The sequence below is a fragment of the Lissotriton helveticus genome, chromosome 2_1 (genome assembly GCF_964261635.1).
Source record: "Lissotriton helveticus chromosome 2_1, aLisHel1.1, whole genome shotgun sequence".
NCBI lineage: Eukaryota > Metazoa > Chordata > Amphibia > Caudata > Salamandridae > Lissotriton > Lissotriton helveticus.
In genome coordinates this window covers 1,557,479,213-1,557,497,281 of record NC_136059.1, presented here as the reverse complement: position 1 = coordinate 1,557,497,281, position 18,069 = coordinate 1,557,479,213, and positions in this window count along the sequence as shown.

Genomic DNA, 18,069 nt, shown 5'->3' with positions numbered 1-18,069 from the left:
AGAATAGTACTATCAAGAGGGAAGAGAATGGATGGGTGAGCACAAGGAGCTAGGGGTAAAAGCAAAATGGCAAAAAGAACATAGGATAATAAGCTTGCTAGCAAGAGACAGGAGAAGTAAAGAGAAAGGTACAAATAGTCGAATAGCAAAATTATAGATGACAAAAATATCGATGAAAAAATATAGAATGCAAAAATATCAACTCCCTATACTTAAACAGGTAAGTACAAAAATATTGAATCAAAAATATTGAAGTTAAAAATATAGATGTAAAAAATATTGATTTAAAAATATTCATAAAATAATATGTATTAAATATATAAAATATGAGTATTATCTTTAACAAAATACATTACATTTAATATACATTTTAACTAAATATAAAAATGAAACGTAATTTAAAAACAATATAAACACACAAACATAATAATTTATACATATATTTACTTTAAAATTAGGTATTAACTTTATCTTTATTTAATTTTTACACTTTTAAAATATATAAAAATTAAATAAATACATATATCAATAATTTAAAATAAAACGAACATTATATAATTAATTAAAACATTAAACTAGTTTAAAAAAAAGTAAATTTCACTATACAATAAATACAACAGTAGGCAAAATGTTGTATCGCAGAATAATTACATTTACTTTTCCAACTCCAGTGAATACAACAGTAGGTAAAGTGTTGGATAGCGGAGGGGTAAAATGTACTATTCCCACTCCAGTGAGTGCACCAGAAGGGAAAGTGTTGGATAGCAGAGGGGTACAATGTATTATTCCCACTCCAGTGAGTGCAACAGTAGGGAAAGTATTAGATAGCAAAGGGGTAAAAATTACTATTCCCACTTCAGTGAGTGCAACGGTAGGGAAAGTATTGGATAGCAGAGGGGTAAAAATGACTATTCCCACTCCAATGAGTGCAACAGTAGGGAAAGTGCTGGATAGCGGAGGGGTAAAAATTACTATTTCAACTTCAGTGAGTACAACAGTAGGAAAAGTGTTGAATAGCAGAGAAACAAAATGACCAATAACATTTAAACAATTGTCAAATATTGTTAAATATAAATGAACAATATTTTAAAAATATACGATTAAATACATTAAACATATAAAAAGAACACATATTATAATATTAATTACATATAACAACAAGGTACAAATATTATATGAAATAAATGAATAAATACATTATAAACAATATTTATTTAAAAGGAGCAAATATTAACAAACAACCTAATTATTCAAAACATAAATGTATTTATTTTATTTCCTCCCCTATAACACCACACCAATTTAAATGTATTTCCATAACTAACATAATTAATAATGAATAAAAAAATATTAAAACAAAAAATAATAAACAATAATTTAATACACATTCTTTAACACTATAATGTCCACAACACACACCTAGGATTAATTACACAATTACCATCATTAATTACTAATTAAGTAATTAAAATTAATTAACAACTTATTATTAATTCATCAATTAAAAAATAAACTACTTCCCACCATTTTCACTTATAAACACCACAACACACACCTACAATGTATTAAACAATTACAATAATTAATTACTAATTAATTAACAAAAATTAATTAACTAATTAAATAATGAATAACAAATTAATTTACACATTTAACACTATAACATCCCAATTAAACTAATATTTATAACTAAAAATTATTCAATCAATAAATGTAATATAATTAAATTACTTCACACCCTATTCCCCTATAAATCCCGCATTTTTTGCATTGTGGCGGGCGGTGCTGTCAGCAGCACCCGCCGCAATACAAAAAAGGCATGTGCGCATTTGCATGCACAACGTGGCAGGCACTGCGCGGTGCCTGCCACATCGTCCAGTCAAAAGTGCCCCCCCCCCCAACATCCTGGGGGCCTGCAACGGGCCCCCAACTAAGGAAACCGCATGCCTCGTTGCCGCCACAGAAAGGCTGCTTCCCGCTGCCATCATAATATGGATGGCGGTGTCTAGCAGACACCGCCACCATATTCAGCCCTTTTCCGCCTGGTCGACTTGTTGACCGGGCGTAAAAGCGCCTGACGGTCTTCCCGTCCCCCGCGGTACCCTCTGCCATCATAATATGGCGGGGGAAATGGGAGGAGGGCAGGGGATGATGTCGGGCGGATCACCACCGCCATACGGGGGCGGTGGCGATCCGCCTGACATCATAATAGACCCCTTTATTTTTGCAAACGATATTAAACACTTCGATATTTTTTACATCAATATTATTTACCTGAAATCTATGGGGCCGATTATGATGTCCGCGCACCATCGCAGATGCAATTGGGACCGCCCGCCATAGGTGCGGCGTTCCCGCTATACGAATTGGGATGCACCCGCCACACTGGCGGGCGCATCCTGTATTATTACATTGCAGTGGGCGGCAGCACCCGCCACAATGTAAAAATACATGTTGTGCATATGTATGTACAAAGTGACAGGCACGTGCGGTGCCTGCCACCTTGTACATGCATATGTTGGGGTACCCCCCCCATGTACAGTACCCCACCGCCTCACCCCCCGGGGGCCCACAACGGGCCCCCAAAGGCATTCACTGCCTGTCTTTTTGCAGCAGAATCTCCGCCCAAAAAGACAGGCATGCAAATGCACATGGCGGTGCCTGCACGGCACCGCCGCCATTGCCCCATAGTACCTTGTCCCGCAAGGCAGACGGAAAAGGACCGCCTTTCGGGACCACGGCAGACGGTCTTTCCGTCTGCCACAGGTACCTTTCCCATTCCCACCGCTATCCTAATTTAGCAGTGGGAATATTCAGGGTGATGGCGGGAAGTCCGCCACCACTGGGCCGGCAGTCCTCACTGCCGACACGGCGGTGGCGGACTTCCTGCCATCGTAATCTGCCCCTATATTCTTGACCAAGAGAATTTGTGACACGAATGTCGATATTCTAGACCCACAATATTTTTGACACGATATTTGTGCAATTCGATATTTTTTACTCGATATTCTGTCTCTGCAACGAAAATATGATGCAAAAAAATTGGGAATAAGGTATAGAATTTAGCAAATAATTGGTTGCATTAAGATATGTAATGGTAAAAACAGTGGCGTGTTAATGAAATGTTAAGGAGAAAGCAGGGTGCTTATGGGGAAGACAAGGATACTAGAGGCCTACAGTGGTCCTGTATCAATTAGCAGCCTTCCCTCTGTTATTTCTCCAGTCAGAGACTGGTCCACCACCACCACCACACTAGAAGACTGCCCTGTTGGCAACTATCCCTGAATTCTGTTGGTACCTAGTGCCAGTAATTAGCCCCTGTGGCAAAGCCCTGCCTGTATCCTCAACTCACAAGGACACCATGAGTACAACAGAGGACGACATGTGGAATTATGGAGCAATGGTGAATCAAATGATGTGCCATGACTAACAACACTATGCAGCAAGAAAAGGCAAATTATGTGGAATCATTCAGCCCAGTCTCTTACACTACTCTTTCATTATTTTGGAATGTCAATACCTATTAATGCTATATGGACCTAGTTGCATCTCATTAGTACCAGTTCAATTCATGTATCAGTTAACCTTTGGAAAGGATCTGCCATTGCGCAGATACACATATTGGCGGTTTATCATCACTTAATTTTGATCTGTTTGCGCGATACAAATGATTAATTGGTGACACCTGCAATTATGCCTGAGATGGTGGATTATATAGCAAATGTTGCAAATTCATGATTATCCACAGCAGCAGAATCGAATATTTCTGGTGGACCTGCCTGTAGGACATAAAGCAATGCTTAGAAAAGCAGTGATGACTATTGTGAGGGTCATACATGCGATTGTGGTTTCATATGGATAGTGAGGCGGCTTCGATTTATTGCCAGTCTATTTAAACGTTTTTTGTATATTTTTTTGATAATTGGGTGGCAATTGCGTGAATTACCCAGGCTGATGAGGAGTTTGGTTTCATCTTCACTTTTTCATAATTACAGTTTGCTTTGGAATTAGTGATCACAGCAGTACACTGGTCCAGATGCACCGATTCGTTACTGAGGTCATTCCTTTATGGCTGGCCTGGTGTAGGGCTGAGGGTGGTTAACCCATTTGTTAAATGAGTTTGTCCTTTGATAATATTCTGGCCAATGGGAATACAGAGAGAACCAATCCAGTGTTAATGTTTGTAGGTATAGTCTTAGATACCCTTCATCATTATCAATGTCACTTGTATGTGCTCACTGCTGCCACAGTAGTGGGTGGCATTGACGTGCTATTGCCTCACCTCAGGTAGGCCTGCATGTGTGTATGAATGCAAAGGATTCTGGTAGGTGTGGCCTGAATTTAGAACTGTGGATGTTATTTAGAGGACACAGAAAAGAGTCAATCATGTCATACCAGGCTTGAGTTCGCCCAACACACCAACATGTTCAAATGTCAATCTAGGTGGTATGGAGAAGAATGCTTAGGTCACAGTCAAAGACAAAGAGGTATCAGGCAATGTATGTGCTGATCAGGCTGCTACTGTGGAAGAAAAGAACATTCTAGAATTTAGATGGTGTCTGGAAAAATGGATGAGTGAAAGCAACCCTGTGCAAGGCTTCAAAGCACCCAGTCCTACATACTATCTGAGGGTCTCCCTACTTGAGATAATTTCTCTCAAACCCATTTAGCGATTTAAAGATAAAGAGGAGGACTTGTTTGTATAATCATCACAGAAGCAGAAATGTTATTCCCAGATAAGCTAGAAGAATAGAGAAAAGCAGGTTCGACAGGAAGCAAGAAAGTGGAAGATCTGTTGTTTTCTCAGTGAGAGGAGGAGTACTATGGTCTAAGGGTATGTAGAACTTAATCTAGAGATAGAAAAAAAGTTATGGGTGGAAAGCGTGAATTAATTTCTTAAATTCACTGTGCCACTACAAGCAAAGATATTCAAATCATGTTTGGTCCTTCTTCATTACGAGCAAACCATTCCGAACTAGCGAGCCACGTCTCTGAAAAGGAAAACAAGCAACTAGTAGGCCGAAACCAACCTGGGGCTTCTTGTGTTATCGTCCAGAATGGAACAGGCCTGGAAGTTCGAGCTGGATTATTCCTGCTGGTGAAGGACCAGTCCTGATTTCAATATGGCGGATACCTTTCTGGAGAGCCCCACTGAGCAAATAAAATAAGGTCCTGGTATGCTGCCAGAATAATCGTAAGGTCCTGAGATGAATCGGAGCATTACTCCAATCACAATTTCATTTTTTATCATTAGTAAGACCTGGAGCTCGGGTAGAGTTGGTAAAAAGATGGCCTGCCTTGATAAAAACCCAGGCCTTCCCATTAGTTGAAGGCCTCTGTGAGATTTTGGTTTGCGCCAATAAATGCATCTTTTCAACCACAAATCATGCAAGAGATTCAATTCAGATGAAAGAAAAAGGGACATTTCCTACAGCTATTCTTGTTGCTTAAGGTGCATTTCAGGGAGGACCTTGTTTGGCAGTTTGGGGTGGACTGTCGCCATTGGAGCAGGGTCACGCCCGATTGCATATAGCTGAATCCACACTGAGGTGACACGGTGGGCGAAATAACGATGGACTGCTAAGCGTCCCCAAGTAATTAATTACCAGTAGCTGAAATTAATTCTATAATTCTATCCATTGCTTTTTGTATATTTGAGGTGTATTTCTGGCACAGGTAGCACGCCATATTGAAAGCAAAGAAAGGTGTCTGAAGATAACTTTTGCACGGTGAACCCAGTAAAAATCCTAACAATTTTTTTTTTAAACTCTTGTTATTAAGACAAACAATAAACAATACAGATAGACAGGCATTACAGTCATCACTTTTTTGGGCTCCAATATCGTATCACTACATTTCTGTACACTTATTTGGTCGACAAATTTTTTGGGGTCCCCCCCTACATCTCCATATCCTCCCCGGAGGTGCGATCCCGTAGCTTGGGTGGAGCACATATATCCCCTCTGTAAGAGTTCCATTTGCCACATATTTGCATCCATTTTTTGGGGCATCCCATTGAGACAAACTGTTTTCTCTCGGAACATACACCAGTCCATATCCTCCACCCATTCCCTTATTGTTGGCGTCTCATGCGCTCCCCACGTGCGATGTTTCTTTTTGCCACAATTCCCCCCAGGGTCACCCATGTCTTCTCTTTAGTTCCAATATCCATTGGGTCCCAAATGTTCAAGGGGCACAATTATGGGTTCAGTACGAAGTGAGTTCCCAGAATGTCCCCAATGCATTTGAGGACTGCCTCCCAGTATGTTACTATCATTGGGCATTCCCACCAGATATGTAGGAACGTACCTTCTTGATTGCAATTAGGCCTACAATTCGCATCCTCCTTATAGCCCTTCATAACTATTGTGCGCCCTGTATAGTATATTCTATGCAAAACTTTCAAGTGCACCATCCTCAAGTTCGACAAGATCTCCACCTCCCTGGGCGCCATGCTACTCCTCCTCATTTAATCCGTGTAATTCTTGTCCCCATTTTGTCCGGAGCTGGTAAAGTGGATCCGGAGAGTTATTGATCAATTTGCAATAGGTCAACGAGATCGCTCTGCGTTTCAGGTACCCATCTAACAGTCGATTCTCAAGAGGCAAAGCCTTTGGCACCAATCCCTCCCGAGGCAATACCGCTTTTAGTGCATATCGCACCTGCAGATATCTGAATCTCTCACTCTCCGCCAGCTCATATTCACTTTGCAACATGACAAAGGTTGCTACCTCACCCTTTTTTAAGAGATTCCCTACACGCGATATCCCAATAGTGTCCCACTCAGCAAAACCTTTTGTCTTCCATAGGGATCCGAGCTGTTCAGCGTCCTACAGTGGGGTGGCGAGCAAATCCTAACATATTGACAGTCAATTGAAATGCAATAGGAGTTGCTAAAAGGAATGGAGATGAACTGCACAGTTCCATGACTTCTGTCTGCTAAGGCTGTTTCTCATGAGCGATGCAAATCAGTTCAGAGGGCACCAGGCCAAAGACAGGCATGGGGGATGTCATCCTGGGACGCTAGGCTCAAACCGGGTCTGCGTGTATTAACATGGAGGGTAAAGCTCATTGTTCCAAAGGATAAGGACACATCCAACTGGGCACACACATTGGTACTAATTAGTTGCAGCGTGGCACCTCTGCACAGAAAATGTTGCAGATGAAAACAGAAAGAGGCAAAAGGGAAGGCATTATTTTACAGAGCATTCAAGCAAGCAAGCCAGAAAATGCATCTATAGAGTAAAAATTAATTCTAATTTTAATAAACCAAATGCCAGTTGTCTTTAATTGATTCTAGGGAATTTTACAGTTTAAGCACTTTACTCAGAAAGGGTGTACATAGAGACATCTGTGATCTAAGAGCTAGCATACTACATAGCTGACTTGTATTTGAACTGATTTGTATTCAAAATATCAACATATTCTGAGGTTTGTATTAGCAGCCAAGTAATATATGGCAGATTCAGTTGTAAAGGTATATATATTCACAAAAAAACCAAAGGTTACAGGGACTTTATAATTAGGTTTAGATTTTACATGCACAAAATCATAGAAATTTAGCTGTTATAATTAGAGTTATTTCAAGTAACTATAACTCGCGCCCTCGCCTTGCACTGCTAATTCCCCAGATATTACATCACTCACGGTATCTTCTATGACATCATTGATTTTTTTATTAAACCATTTTATTACATTTTTGTTGTTTTACCATTGCTTACATTACATTTTCACCACATAGCGTTGAGTTACACATCTACATTTTATTTCCAATAGTTAAGTGTAGATAGTATGTTGTTCAGTGAATGTTTACTGTAGTGATGATCTTATTACCACACTCTGGGGTCATCCTTCCTATCTTGTGTCTGGGGTATAGAACTACGGTTTATTATTAACTGTGGGTTCCGTACTGGGTAGAAGTGGTTGGGAAGGGGGCTTGAGGCTTATTGGGGCTTCTGCATGTCCATGGAGATACTATCCTTGTTGGATCTGTTGGGCGGATTCTGTTTGCTCATTGTGTGCAAGGGGGCCCTGTGATGTTTGGGATTCCACGTGGGTCTAATCTGGAGGGGTCTGTCTCGGTTCTCCTGTGGGTGGTAGTGTGTCTAGGTAATGTGGCACCTTGTGTCGGAAGCTGTGCAGGAGTGCGGCCCATTCCATGGATATGTGGTGCTTGCACACCCCTCCTACCTTTTCCTGCCTAATGGCATCTTCCTCTGCTGTGCCACATTTATTAACCGCTCCTGTTCAGGCTGCAATCAGCAGCGAAACACTACCTGTGCACAGGCTTCCCAAGTGTTGGTGGTTGTGAGCTCTGTTACTTCCTGTATCATGTCCTGTACTATATTCCAATATGGTACCAGGTTGGTGCAGCTCCAAAATATATGATGAAATGTTGCATTGGGGGTGCCACAGCGTGGGCAGGAGAAGTGCTCTGGTGGGGTTGAATCTCTGGAAGTTTTTAAACCGTGAATTATGAGAGACCTTCTTCGGGTACTCTAGGCCCTGTTCCCATTCCTTATCGTGTAATGGGTGCTCAAATTCCTCCTGCCATTTATGCCGCAGTGGGGTTAATGGTGTGGCTGTGAGTTTGCGTATGGCTTTGCATAGCCAAGTTACCAGGTGTCATCCTGGACCCATGTGTAGCGTCGTGTGAAATACCAGATGTGTCACTGTTTCTCCCTCGGACATGTCCCACAGTTTACAGCAGTCTGAGATTATCTGTCTATGGAGAAGGAACTGTCCACGTGCAAGGCCGCTCTTCTCTGTTAACCGATCAAATGGGAGGAGTTGTCCATCTGCGAACAAGGTCACCATCTTAAGTAGCGAGTGCTCCGTCCACGTCTGCAAGGCTTGGGGTGTGTAATAATTTTGACCCCTGGATAAACCGGCCAAGGGCAACAGAGGGGAGTAGAGTGAGGTCTCTCGGGATATACGGTCTTATTATACATATGCGGGCTACCTCTACATTTATATTGGGTTGGGTCGGGTTCCTGGTAACAGTAAGTGGCATACCGCCAATTCCGGCAGTGGTCCTGCTTCCGAACTGGTTTCATCCAGGTGTCGTCCTGCCATCCATTGGGACCACCATTGAAGTTGAGCCGCCAGAAAGTATGCCTCAAAGTATGGGGCTCCTAGTCGGCCCCGGCCTATAGGTAGTTGCATTTTGCAAGGGCCACTCAATGGCGGCCGTTACTCCATATGAGGGAGCCAAGCAGGGATTCCAGTTCTCGAAAAAAGGATCTGGGGGGAAGGCCTGTTATGTTGGTGAAATGGTATAGTAACCTAGGTATTATAATCATTTTTTCTATGGTTATTCTGCATATTAAGGCAAATGTTACGGTATTCCAAAATCCCACTGAGCTTCGTGTGTCCCTCAGTGCCCACCGGTGATTTCCTTCGTATAAGTCTGCTGGGGTATGATAGAGTCGTACACCTAAGTAGCGTGTAGCTTGGTCTTTCCAGGCAAGCTTAATCTCCTAACGTTACCTATCGAGGGTGTAGGTCCGAGTTCAGGGGTTAGATAGTGGATTTAGCCCAATTTACTTGCAATCCTGCTGTGGCTGCAAAATCTTTAAGTGTTGCCCATTGCTGGTCTAGGTCCATCGTCACATCTTGCACATACAGTTGCAAGTCGTCTGCGTATAGGGACACGCTGTGAGTGACACCTGCTTGTGCGATTCCCCAGTTCTTTCCCTCCCGGCGTAGGCAGATTGCCTGGGGCTCTATTGCTAAGGCAAAGAGGAGGGGGGAGAGTGGGCATCCTTGACCTGTGCCACATTGTACTTGTAAGAGTGCTGATATGTATCGACCCTGGCGCACTCGGGGTATAAGGTTGGTAGACAGCAGTTTGAATACGCTAACAACCTGGGGCCCATCCCTATGCGCTGCAGGACAGAAAAAAGATATGGCCGCGTCAGGGTGTAAAAGGTTTTTTCCAGGTCCAGGACCAGGCACACCTCCTAGGGGAAGCGGCCCGTTACTGGTCCTGGACATGGAACAGCCCTGTGGATGTTTTGGGAGGTATTCCTGCCTGGCACAAAGCCCCATTGGTCTGGATGTACTAGGTCTGGGAGGATTTGAGCGGAGCAACCTGCTAGGATCTTGCCTAGGATCTTACATTCTACTGAGAGCAGTGATATCGGCTGATACAAGGCTGGAGGTGTCGGGTCTCTGTTGGGCTGGAGGAATGACACCAGGCGAGATTCTCATAGCGACCCTGGGAGTTCCCTTTCTTGAACGCCGCCTTATACATTTCCTCTAACCGGGGCGCTAGCTGAGTAGAAAATGTGCTATAATATTCTACGGGCAGTCCGCCGAGGCCTAGGGCCTTGTTACTTGCCATGTTTTGTAGCGTGTATTTCACGTCCGCTGTCATGATTACTGTACCTAGGGATTCTCTTTCTGCTACCTGAACCCTGGGGATGGCTAAGGGGCTAGTTTACTGTCCACCCACTCCTGGCAATCTTTTTCTGGGTTCTTGCGTAGTAGTCATGAAAGAGCTGCAGGATCTGCGCCTGTGAGTGGGCTACCTCTCCTGTTGGACTACGTAGTGCCGTAATGGGTTGGATGTTCCTGTCTTGTTTGACCAACCAGGCTAACAATGTTACAGCTCGGTTTCCCTCTCTATGCGCCCGTGCCGCGTATGCCCTAGAATTATATCTGCGAAGGTCTGCTAGTGCTTCGGTGTATGCCGATTTGACTTCTGCCACTTGGGTTGGAGATGTCCTTCCAGCATCCATGTCTTTAGTTAGGGTCAGCAGTTTGTTTTCTGTTTCCTGTAGCCTTCGGTCTAATGTCCGTCGGACCGCTACTATCTGTCTGATACATGTTCCTATGATAACCACGTTGAAGGCGTCCCACTCCAGCGTCCTGGAGGATGCAGTGTGGGTGCTCATTGCAAAGTAACCTCGAATGCGGTCCTCTTGTTTGTGATGGAACACCTTGTCCTCATGGCAATCGCAAGGGAGCCTCCAAGTGGGGACCAGGGGTGGGGGGGTCGCCATCTAATAGTCAGTAGATGTGCATTGTGATTGGCTATGACTCTGCCCAGGTAGTCGGTGTGCTGTGTCATGGGGATGATTGATGTGGAGCACAAGAAACCGTCAAGGCGCACGTGTAGGTTGTGGGGAATAGAGTGGAAGGAGTATAGTTTGGTCGATGGATGTCGCTCCCTCCATGCGTCAACTAAGGACCAGTGTTTCACCCAAGTCCAAAATCGGCCTGTTTCTGTGGGAGCCATTGTGTGCGGGCGGGTGGATGAGATCTGTCTAGGGATATGTCTAGTGCATAATTATAATCTCTTCGCAAAATCCAAGGTATCCTTGAGAATTGTGCCAGGACCCCCTACAGGGAGTCACATAATTTTCTCTGCTCAGTGTTTGGTGTGTAAATGCTACCTATTATTATCGGTTGGCCATCCAAAAACCCTTCTATGAGTGCATATCGTCCTTCCCTATCTTCCAACCTGCTGACCTCCTGGAATGCCACCCCTGGTCTGAGCCATACCAACAACCCTCACGCATAGGCTGAGTACTTAATAGCGCAGAGAGTGCGTCGACATTTTCTGTGTAATCGTTCTAGTTCTGCCTGTGTGAGGTGCGTCCATTGCAGCAAGGCGATCTGTGCTTGCTGTCTTTTGATATAAGAGTAGACTGCATATCGTTTGGGTGCTGTGTGCATCCCTCATATAGTAAGGGTGAGAAAACTGATATCTGTTATCAATGCCATAGTGGAGTGGTTGTGGTGGGTAATGGGGGATATCCGCAGAGGTCCTGCCTGAAAGGAGCCCCTGCCCTGCCCATCGCCTGTTGTTTATTATTGTCGCTGCAACCCATTGGGTACATCTGGTCACGTGATGGGGGAAGCATTGGGGTGGGTAATCACTGTAGTAAGAAAAAGATCCCACTTCTGCGGACCTCCCATAACCGGCAGTACGTCCAAACGTAAATATGGTGCGATCGCACTAGTATACTTAGGGGGGTTGTGTTATCGTATCAAAAGAGCTCAATATATGCGTTGTCCCTTTAGAAAATCTCTGTGCCCGATGGGGCCTCTTATATTTCAGGTCTATGATATGTGTTTTTCTGAGTTGTTCAGGGGGTTTTCTGTGTGTCTTTAGACTAAGTGGAGGGTGTTATATAGTGTAGGTAGGTGAATTTTCAAAGCCATGGCAATTGTCCTTTAGATGAGTATATCTGCAGTTTGGGGAATAACTTGCGGGGGAGTCGCTGATGTGCTGGTATTGCTCAATTCATCTTCTGTTGTGAAGATTTGAGGGCCTCTCTCACTGTCCGAGGCTCCTGAAGCGGGTCTCAGCTCTGCAGCGCTTGCAAGGCCTTCTTTAGGTCCACTATGATTTGCTCCAGATTGGGGGAACTGGTGATCACTATCCATGGTTGTGACGTGAATTGCTGGTGCGATTTCTGCCCCAGTCATTGGTTGTTCCTCTGTCCTTGTTCGCTGCATGTCGCTGTCCTTGGTGCGTTGCCTTGTTGTTGGATTTCCAGCCAGTTGTAGGCATCTTTTGGGTCCATGAAAAATGTGGTAACACCGTCATATATATTATTTTGAGCCATGCTGGGAAAAGTAGGGAGTATTGTATTCCCTCTTGGCGGAGGAGGCGCTTTATTTCGAGGAAGGATGTTCGTTGCCGCTGTACTGCCCTGGAATAATCTGGGAAGATCATTACACGCTTGCCTTCCACTTGGAGGAGTCCGCCTCATCTATCAGCCCTTAGCACTGCGTCCTTATATCGGAAGTGGAGGATCTTTGTGAGCAATGGTTGTGGGGGTGATCCAGGGAGTGGGCATCTTGCCGGGACCCGATGCGCCCATTCCAATGAGAAGAAGGCAGTTAGTTCTGTGGCAAGTGTGAACGATTTGAGCCATGTCTCTACAAAATTGATTGGGTCTAATCCTTCCACTACTCCTGGAAGACTGATTACCTGGATGTTGCTCCTCCGGGAGTGCCCTTCCAGGTAATCGGTCCGTCCCTGGAGAATCGTGACTCACCACTGAAGCTCCCCAGGGTCTCCTGGTGTGCTTTGGCTATAGGTTGCAGGGTAGTAAGTGTTTTTCCCCATCTGCCACCTTGCCTGCTATCTTACGATGGCCGTCCCATAGTAGATTGAGATCTGTGGCTATGGCCCCGAACTTGTCCTCCATGGTAACTCGAGAGTGTTCAATTGCAGCGAGCACTTTATCGAGTTTGCCGACATTGAGAGCGTGGACGTCAAACCCTCCTCTGCATGTTGGTTGCTGGTGGACGGGGAGGGATTTTGCACTACTGGCAGCGTCTGCGACCCAGCGTTTGATCGTAGCCTCCCCATTATGTATTGCTTAAATGTTGGGTCTTCCACCTATGTTCTTTTATTATAGCTGCTGTATGAGACTTGAATGCAGTGTAACTGGTAAGTATTCGAGTTGCGGGGGTTTCCTACTGTGGTTTAGTTTGTCGCGCTGGGATTGGTGGTTCTTTTCCTGGTGTGGGGCTCAATGCCTGTTGTTCCTCTAGCATAAAACAAAAACAGTGGTCCTTAAGTCAAGAGATATTTAGCAGAATGAATATAGACTGAAATCAGAGCTATATTATACATGTCCAGCCGGACAGTAATTTTAATAATGCGTATGATTTGAACAACCGAAGTTGAGAGCATCAATTACGTGTAGCCTCATTGGAACATAACAAATAGACAGTACACACAAAGACATTTCAGGTAAAAACAAGTATAGCTTGTCGAAATGCAAATGTTAGCAAGCTTAGTTTAGACAGTCAATGAGCTTGTTTTACACAGTGGATTAATGCACAAAGCTGTCTAACATGGGTCGACGACGTTTCGATCCTTTCAGCAAGATACTAGGATCATCTTCAGGACATTAATGGGTTCTGCCTGATATGATTAAAGAAATTGCCTGTGGAGGAGGAATGGGGGGTAGGGGAAGGAAGATAGGATTAGAAAACCTAATAATGACATCTGAAACCAAAACAACAAGTACTGATGTGGCGAGTATTATGCATCCAAACTGTTGTGTCAGTGAGAGAATTAGGGTTTAAGACCAAAAACAAAAACATGCTTAACCTGAAACTGGTTCGTGTGAGTGGTAGCACAAAAGGGCAAGGTCGGTCGGGGAGAATTGCCCAACAATCGGTGGCAGACTCAAGAGGAAGGTACATATCGGTACTAAGTGAGGCTGGTAGAACAATAATACTAAACATGTGCCGGCAAGTGAGACGTACCCGGATGACTCAGGATAAAGCTCATACTGGAATACTGTTGATTACTGTATAACCAGCCTGTTAAATTACTCTCCTGGTATGGGTGAAGCTATATCACATATAAAATGTTAACCATGCGCCGACTAGTGACTAGGGTACATACTGTCATCAATTGACGCTAATGTGGCTGGTCAAGAGGCCAAAATAAAAGTTGGAATAGACAAACCTCAACAGTTGAGGGAACAGGTTTGTAACGTCCGCTACAAGCGGGAGCCAGTAGACTGTGATGTGCTATGGCATAGTTGGTGAAAGCTGGAAAAAGGAGAGAATGCTGTGTTGTGAGGAACAGTGTGATATGGTCTGAATTACAAAGCATGCAGGGCGGCCGTAGCTTCACCTCTGTTAATTTTATAATTCCGGAGGAAATAGTAAATACAGACCGGAGACTGCAACGGCGTCTCGTGACAATGCAGTAAGGGGGACAGAGACAAAAACCGAGTTGTTTCAGAATTCGGGCAGTGCGTGTTGAGCTGCTCAATAACCAGCAAAGGACTAAGGGGCACATGCATCATTGTAAATTGCATTCACAAATGGTGCGAATCGCAAAATTCGGCCGTTTGCGAATGCAATTTCAACTTTTGGGATGCATCATCATTTTTGTACTTTTCGCAATTTAGGAAATCGCAAAATTGCATTTCTTAAATTGCAAATGCATTTAAGGAATCTCAAACTGAGATTCCTTAAATGCAATGCATCAAACTTAAAAAATTAGCGATTTCGCTAATAAGGGGAGCAAATTACCAGGAAGTTGACCTTCATGGTAATTTGCGAAAACTTTGTAAAATGCACTAAAGAGTTCCATTTTACACACACACATGCCCTTGGGGCATGTGTGTGTGCAAGATGTACTTATAGGCAGATTTCAGGGGTGCAACAGGGTGTCCTTTGGACACCCCTGCACCCTTGAAATTGCATTCTCAATTTACGATTCTCTAATGGAGAATTGCAAATTGAGAATGTCTTCCCATTCATTCCTATTGGCCTCTAGGCCCATAGGAATGAATGGGGAGGTATTCCTTAATTGCGATTCTCAATTGAAGAATCGCAATTAAGGAATTTTAAGAAATCGCTATTTTTTTTGCGATTTCTTGATGCATTGCAGTTTGCAATTCCTTAATTGCGATTCCTTATTTTTCGCAATTAAGGAATCGCAAAAAGCAATATTGATGCATGTGCCCCTAAATGTTGCGTTATTTTAAAATGGTACTGTTAAGGTGTAATACTGTTTTTTAATCATATAATTAGAATCTGGTATATAAACATTACACTTAGAATTTAAACATTATTCATTTGGAACCAAAATCAGGGATTTTAATTTCGCAACAGGTTGGCATTATCTTTCTCTATTATAGGCTCTGTTTAGACATGTTTGCAATATTTGACTCACCAGTCAGTCATAATAATGCAAATTAGCATTATAAATTGGTAATAGCTGGCAGAAAAAGGGGTTATGAATGTTCTTTTCATATTTCCGGTGCATTATGTAGGTGCAGCTGTTTTTGGAGTAGTATGGCCATATCAAGTCAGGTCAAGTCAAAATAAGCTTTATTCGAAATCCCATATTGAATCATAAAGCTACAAAATATTACAATATCAAGATTAAAAATCAGTTAAAAAGTGATAAAAACACAGATCTAAAAACAAACATGGATAAAAAGTACGTCCCCTACATGATCAATAAGGTTTCTACAGCTGCTTCCTACATTTTATAACAGCCTATAGATACCAAGACAATGCAGCACATATATACAAGTTCGGAAGCGATTGTAAATACATAAAGGCTGGTCGACATTGTACAAAACCTAGCTGTAATAGCAGGTGTTTATTAAGGCGCTTTATTAGCCAGAATAATATTTTCAAAAAAGGACAACATGAATGGTACTCTGCGTGGAGATATCATCGCATGGGCATTTCACATGATCGGGCGACCAGTTATTCATAGTAGGAAAGCTGGTTAAATGGTGGAAGATTTCCAGCCGAACCTATGGGGCGGGTTGTACACGTTAGCTAAATAGGGTTGCATATTGTTGCTAGTCAGAATCATCTGGTATCTGGTATCTCTCTGGTATCACTTTAAGTAGCGAAAATGTATTGTATTCTGCTTACCACACATTTGACAAGTGCTTTGAGCACTTGCCACCTAAAACGAGAATTGCTGTATTCCCTGTACTAGTCTACAGAGGAAACTAGCAGCCTGTTGCTTCTGGGGTCTTTTAGACCCATTCAGTGTTAATGGGTACAAAAACGTACCTGAATACCAGAACATATGCCATTTGCTCTAGGGTGCAAGTGTGTTTTTTGCAATCTATTAACACCTATGTGCTAATAAATGGGAAATATCCGGCATGTTGGGACAAAACTCATATGCATGGCTTTGGGAAGCTGTGCCACCTTGCACTTCTATTTTTCTGGACACCCCCTGTAATAGTTTCCCTTAAGGACACAACAGCCTTGTTTGACCAATGAAGAGACTCATTATACAGCTGTGGAACTTCAGGGCCGGTGTTTGATGTGGAGGGCCACTCACAGGCCAGCTGGGTCATTGGAGGTCCACCATCAAAATATTTAGTTTTATGTATTGTGCTTCCAAAATATCCACAGCCAGAATATGGACTACCAAAATATTGTGAAGGTATGTATATAAAGATTTAGTATACTTAACTATAGGTACCCTCACAATCTCAAGCAGTGATTTTTGACCTCTGGTCCGCGAACCTCTGGGGGCATTGAACTATTAAAAAACTTAAATAATATTAGCAGATTCATTATATACACATTAAAAGGCAAAACTGAAAATGTTAAAACACTATGAAAATGTGAAGAAATTTGAGTTTGGAGGCTGAAAATTAAGTTGGCATCCTTAGATGGATTTGCAGGAGCAGCGCATGTACAGCAAACTGTAATATGGATGATGGCGGAACTTAGCTGAAGCACTGATATGCGCTGGCAAAAAGAGAGCGTGAATTAAAAGAAAAAAGGCAAACTGATATGCTAGATATGCTAAAGTCTTGCATATCACTTTGTGTTTTAGATAAAAATCCAAATTTTGCACAGCTCTAGCCTTCCTAAAAATAGATTTTTGAATATGTTTTTGTTTGTGAGTTAAAGAAAATAAATCATAAGTTGCTCATTAGTTTGATGTGTTCTCGTTCATGCAGTTGTATACATTTTGTGAGGTTTGAATTGTAGAAATTGATTAGGCGGGGCCCTCGGCTTCCAATAGTGAATCAGTGGTGGCAGAGGGTCGTATTCGTCCAAATTAGTTCCTAAGGCATGCCTGAAAAACACATACACGAATCCATGAATCCATAATTAAACCATAGATAAAAAGAGAGACTATTAAACAAAATAAATTACATACACTATCCCCCAGATTCATCAACCACCCAATTTGCGATTCCTTAATAGCGAAAAATACCGATTCGCTATTAAGGAATAGCAAAATGGAATGCATCAAGAAGTCACTAAAAAAATAGCGATTTCTTAGAATTCCTTAATTGCGACTCGCAAATTGCGAGTCGCAATTAAAGAATACCTCCCCGTTTATTCCTATGGGCCTAGAGGCCCATAGGAATGAATGGGAAGACAATCTCAATTTGCGAATCGCAATTAGCGAATCGCAAATTGAGATTGCGATTTCAAGGGTGCATGGGTGTCCAAAGGACACCCTGTTGCACCCCTGAAATTGTTCTGTGCACATATGTTGCGCACACACATGCCCTTAGGGCATGTGTGTGCGCAACATGAAACTTTGAAAAATGCACTTTAGTGCATTTTTCAAAGTTCTTGCAA